We start from the raw sequence: 5,361 nt of genomic DNA on the forward strand, positions 1-5,361 counted from the left end.
TATATATATGCATACATACATACATACATACATACATACATACATACTTACATACATACAACCATACATATATATACTAGTATGGATACCTGGCCTTGCTCGGGAATGGAATGTCATAGTTTCTTTATTGTCTTACTTCTTTTAGTAATGCGTCTGCGGCCATGATGGAACACCGCTAGTCTTTCGTCAAACCGCTTCGTTATGGGACGTAAAGACAGCAACATCGATCGTCAAGCAATGGTACAAGTAAAATCACAGCAAACATACACATAGATACACACACACACACACACACGTATACACACACACACATACACAAATATATACACATATATACGACAGTTTGCTTTCAGTTTCCGAGTACAAAATCCACTCAGAAGAGGTCTGGTCGGCCTGCGGCTATAATAAACACATACACACACACACACACACACGCACACACACGCACACACACACACACACACACACATACACGTACACACATGTATATATCCATTGCTGGCTGGTTTACGTCTCAGCAAGGTAGGGGAAAGTGATAGACAGAGAAACTTCTTGCTTACTCGTAAAATACTTCCATTGCAATGATACGGCAACGTTGATTACTACGATGATGACTGCGACTACAAAAAAAACAAAAACAATGACATTAATGACGAAGATCTAACGACGAAGATTGCCATCCCAACAGCGATGACAATTGAAGCGCATTTTCCTGGGTGTAATCGAGCCATGTTTTATAGTGTTACTCGAAATGCTTCGTATGAAGAATAAATAATAATTTTATGATAATTTGATTTTCGTTGCTCTTTCCTTTAAAATTCATGTGCAATACGACCAGTTATCGATGTTTCTGCCTGGCCAATAAGACTTTTAAATAATATTGAGAAATCACTTGAAATTACATCTTACTATATATAAAGAAACAAGCCAGTGGAAAATGATGTCTGAGACACAATTTGCCTCAAAAGAACTGGAAGGTCAGAACTTGACTGCATTTGAGATCTGAGAGCAGCACAATAAAATTTGAACAGTTGCTAAACAATAGCAAAACGTTGTAAAGGTGTGTTCTCTAGACAGCAGGTCCTGCTAGTATGCCTCACTTTTCTACTTTGTTATTCATCAGTGGAAATATAATCGTGAGAATATGTTAGTTGTCACTTCCTGGCTGCTAGTATTAGAATAAAATGCCATACCGGATACAACATGAGTCATATTTCTATTGTTGATTTGAATTACAGACATTAATCTAGTTTCTGTACTCTGCTATCATTACGACAATTTCTAGATAATAGAGGTTCATAAAATAAACGTAAATGATTTCATTCTCAAAAGCTTTATAATAAATATTCCCTCAGAATAAAAGACATATTTGTCGTCTCTCCGCTGTTACGTTGTTTCGTTTCTGTTCCGCTCTCTGAAATATCACTTAGATACATTATATGCAGCATTCATAACATTCTGCTTTATGAGAACTTGACTTCCTATGAAAACGCTTGTGCATTACAGTTACATTGTTATCACACGGAACATAATGATTAATTTCTGTGTAAAATCGAACTCGTAGTTTCTGACTGCTTAACTATTAGAAAATAATGAAACATCACATTGTTGTTTCATTGTTGCTCATTATAATTCAGTGAATCAGTTTCATTCAATGAGTTTACGTCATAATACCGTTCTGTCGTCTTTAAACAGTGATGTACTTTACTTTAAACTGACCATTATCAAAGTATTGTTAGGCACGAAACACACAAATGATTTTCATATTTCATTTTGGACATGAATTGAAATATGCATGGAAAAGGTAATTATATTTAATTAATGAGTAGCCACTTACACTAAAATCACTTTCCAAAGCAGCATTATTCTCATCTGTTTGTGTAGTGTAATTTAAAGATTATGTATTCTGAAGCTTCGTTCAATGCCGAGTGAATATTCGTAAATTGTTTTTGATTATTATAGATTTCTAAAACTAAATTCAATATATTACTACTTTCCTCAACACCAAATGTTCCTATTGTAGTGAAATGCTATTTATTTATATAGCAGGACTTTTATCATATTCAACGTGTTTTAAAAGGACCCTTCTAACATTTGACAACCAAGTTGTACAAGTTGTGTTAAATAAATAGCTATTCTACACAAAACGTTTGATGAAATAACATATCATATGAGAGTTTCACCATAACCTGTATGTTATAAGAAGCTGCCAGCTAAATTTTCCCATTCTGAGATTCATTTATCTCTGCTCACTTGGTTAAAATGTATCTTGCTTGGTTCCATCTTAGGACAGCACCTTTCCCTACACTCTATCAACCTAATGCATTTCAAGTCTTCATTATATCATTTTTCCTCCTATATATTCAGAGAATTAGGTCACGGGACACTGATTTCACAGTGCTTCTAAGCAGGTGTTCAGTCTTTCTTAATCTTCCTAGTAAATGAACCATCTACTTGGGAACTGACGGCATCGTGTCAATTCTGATCTACTCACATTAACACAGCAAGCATTCTACACTGCAAGCATGATGATAGTTTCTCCTTGACTACCATGTGAAAAGCATAATCACAGCACATAACAATCTATCAAATTGTATTTTACCCATTTGTGGGTTAACTGGATGGTTAAACTCCCGACGTAGCAAATGATGCTAGGGTTAGCAATCATAGCTAACATCTCTCCGTTCGAACGTTCCTAATATAGCAACATTGGCATCCAAGAGACCAAAAACTCACTACAATGCTAGTATATGCTTTAAATCCAAACGCGTATTAAATCTAAACACAGCTCATCTGAGGCCCACAACATCCTTGAGAGATCCCACCGGCTGCACACACCATATTTATAAGATAATAAATGTCAATCAGTTCAGTCTCAGACTTAAGAAAAGCATTAATGATTTGTGTGTTCGCTCTCGTGTTATCGAGGTACGCGCTTGTAAGTATGACTATATGTCTATGTATGTACAAGGGTTGGACAAAATAATGGAAACAGCTAGCATCATAGCATCATTATTTTGAAATACCGATAAAACCTAAAACCATGAAAAGCTTGTTTATTTTTGTTTTTTGATTTACTATTACTGTTGCTTAATATGTTTTGCTAAAATTGCTGTTTCATTTGAAATATCATCTGAAAACGGTAATTAAAATTCATCAAAAGGAACAGATCTATCGGACTTTCAACGAGATCAAATTGTTGGTTCTCGTATGACATGCTCTAACGTAACGAAAACAGCCCAAGTATTTGGTGTATCATGACAGCCTTTGAGAAAAAAGGGTAAACCACCTCTTCGAAACAAGACTCCAGAAGAAAACCAAAACTTTCAGGTAGAGACAGCGAATCGTTAGAAAGGATCACAAGAGTACAGCTCCCAAAATTACTGCAGAGCTTAATGACCACCTGGAGAATCCAGTTTCCACAAAAACTGTTCGCCGGGAGCTGCACAAAGCTGGATTTCACGGGAGTGCTGCAATCGGAAAACCACTATTTTGAAAAACAAGCGTTGCAAAGCATTTAGAGTGGCGTAAAAACCTACAGAATTGGTCCCTAGATCAGTGGAATAATGTTATTTTCTCGGAAGAGTAATCCTTTACCTTATTTTAAACCACCGGCCGAGTATACGTGTGGAGACACCGAAAAGAATCATTTGATCCAGAAAGCCTTCTTCCAACTTTAAAACATGGAGGAGGATCTGTGATTATCTGGGGCGGGGGTATATCTTGGAAATCCGCCGGGACAATGTTTTCCCTTCATAGCAGAATTAATAGTCAAGACTAAGCATTTTATCTGATCAAATTCATCTTATGGCTGCGGAGCTGTTTTCGGAGGGAAACACAATCTTTCAGGATGATAATGCACCAATTCACTCCGGTAAAGTTTTTATTGAATGTTCAAAATTCTAGTGAAGTTGAACATCTTATCTGGCACCACAGTCGCCAGATCTCAATATTATTGAATATTTATGGTGCATTTTAGAAAAACATGTAAGAATCGATATGCTCGACCATCATCACTACAAGAAGTGGAGACTGTTTTAGCTGAAGAATGGACAAAAATTCCTTTGGGAAGAATTCAAACTTTGTACGAGTCTATACCTCATAGAATTCAAGCTGTAATTACTGCCAAAGGCAGTCCTCCCTATATGAAAATAAGATTGTGCGAAATTTTAAGGTGTTTCCATTATTTTGTCCGACCTTTCTACACACACACACACACATATATATATATGAGAGTGTGTAGTGTGTGTTGTGTGTATGTGTGTGTGTGTGTGTGTGCCTGTAGTATACACACATACGCATAAGCATAGTAATTTATTTTAATGCATATTTTAAATAAATAATATTTGTCACACGGAATCTGAAAAATGCTTACTCATAACATTGAACTAATTTGTGTAAGTAGCAGGTCGAAGAATTATAGCAAGTCGTATTCAACAATCCAGTCTACTCAGATTCGAAGCGTATATTTTAGAAGTTGGAAACTGACTGGTCTTTGCTAACGGGAAGAGTTATATGTACATTAAATTTATCATACGAAAATATTTGCTTTACTAATAGTACACAGAACAACACTTCATGTAGCAGCTACCCAGTAAAACAATTTAAAACTAAGCACAAATTATTTCCAGTCTGACAATTTGTACAAATATAATATTTATGAAAATCACTTCAACAAATAAATATAACTCGTTGCATGAACTGGGCACATAACATTGAGGTCATGTGTAGGAATATTTATTCAACTGAAATTAAAATACATATTTAAGATTTTTCTTTCAATATCATTGAGTAGCTACAATATACACATATATAGGTAATTTACATTTTTTACATAAGAGAATTTTTAACTAATAACTCATAATCCATTAACGTATTAAAGCTAAACTTTTATTAATACTGTATTTCTGAGTGTGTTTTTTCACCAATTTCAAATTGTAATATTAATATATCAATGATATTAAAAAAAAAAATTAAGACGAAGTAATTCATTGTTGATTCTAATGTAATTGATTTGTATGATTTAAACATCTAAATTATGAGGAATCGTGCTTTAATGGCGTGTTGGCATTTATCAGTTATATATATAGGGGTGCGTCCGACTATGTGGCAAAGAGCTTGGTTCCAACCACATGACTTCGACTTCAGTTTCCACTGTAAGGGATGCTGGAAGTATTGACTCAACTCCCGTGAGTGGAATTGGAAGATGGAAACAGAAATGACGGAAAGGGCGAAAGCAGATGTCAAAAACCTCATCTTATGCGTTATAATAAATAATAAGGTTTGCGAGCTTAGGAATTGCAGATCGGTTACTCAGGAGTGTGCGTGTATATATATATATATATATATATATATATAATA

General features: G+C 35.0%; 1 long non-coding RNA gene across 1 annotated transcript in view; it reads left to right on the forward strand.

Annotated features, from left to right (window-relative positions):
- The first annotated feature begins 1,641 nt into the window (after positions 1-1,641).
- Positions 1,642-5,361, forward strand: part of LOC106876627 (uncharacterized) — a 13,327-nt gene continuing 9,607 nt past the window's right edge. The window contains exon 1 of the long non-coding RNA XR_001410271.2: positions 1,642-1,804. This is a non-coding gene — a long non-coding RNA (uncharacterized LOC106876627). The remainder of the gene's footprint in view (positions 1,805-5,361) is intronic.

This window comes from Octopus bimaculoides, chromosome 4 (genome assembly GCF_001194135.2).
Source record: "Octopus bimaculoides isolate UCB-OBI-ISO-001 chromosome 4, ASM119413v2, whole genome shotgun sequence".
Taxonomy (NCBI): domain Eukaryota; kingdom Metazoa; phylum Mollusca; class Cephalopoda; order Octopoda; family Octopodidae; genus Octopus; species Octopus bimaculoides.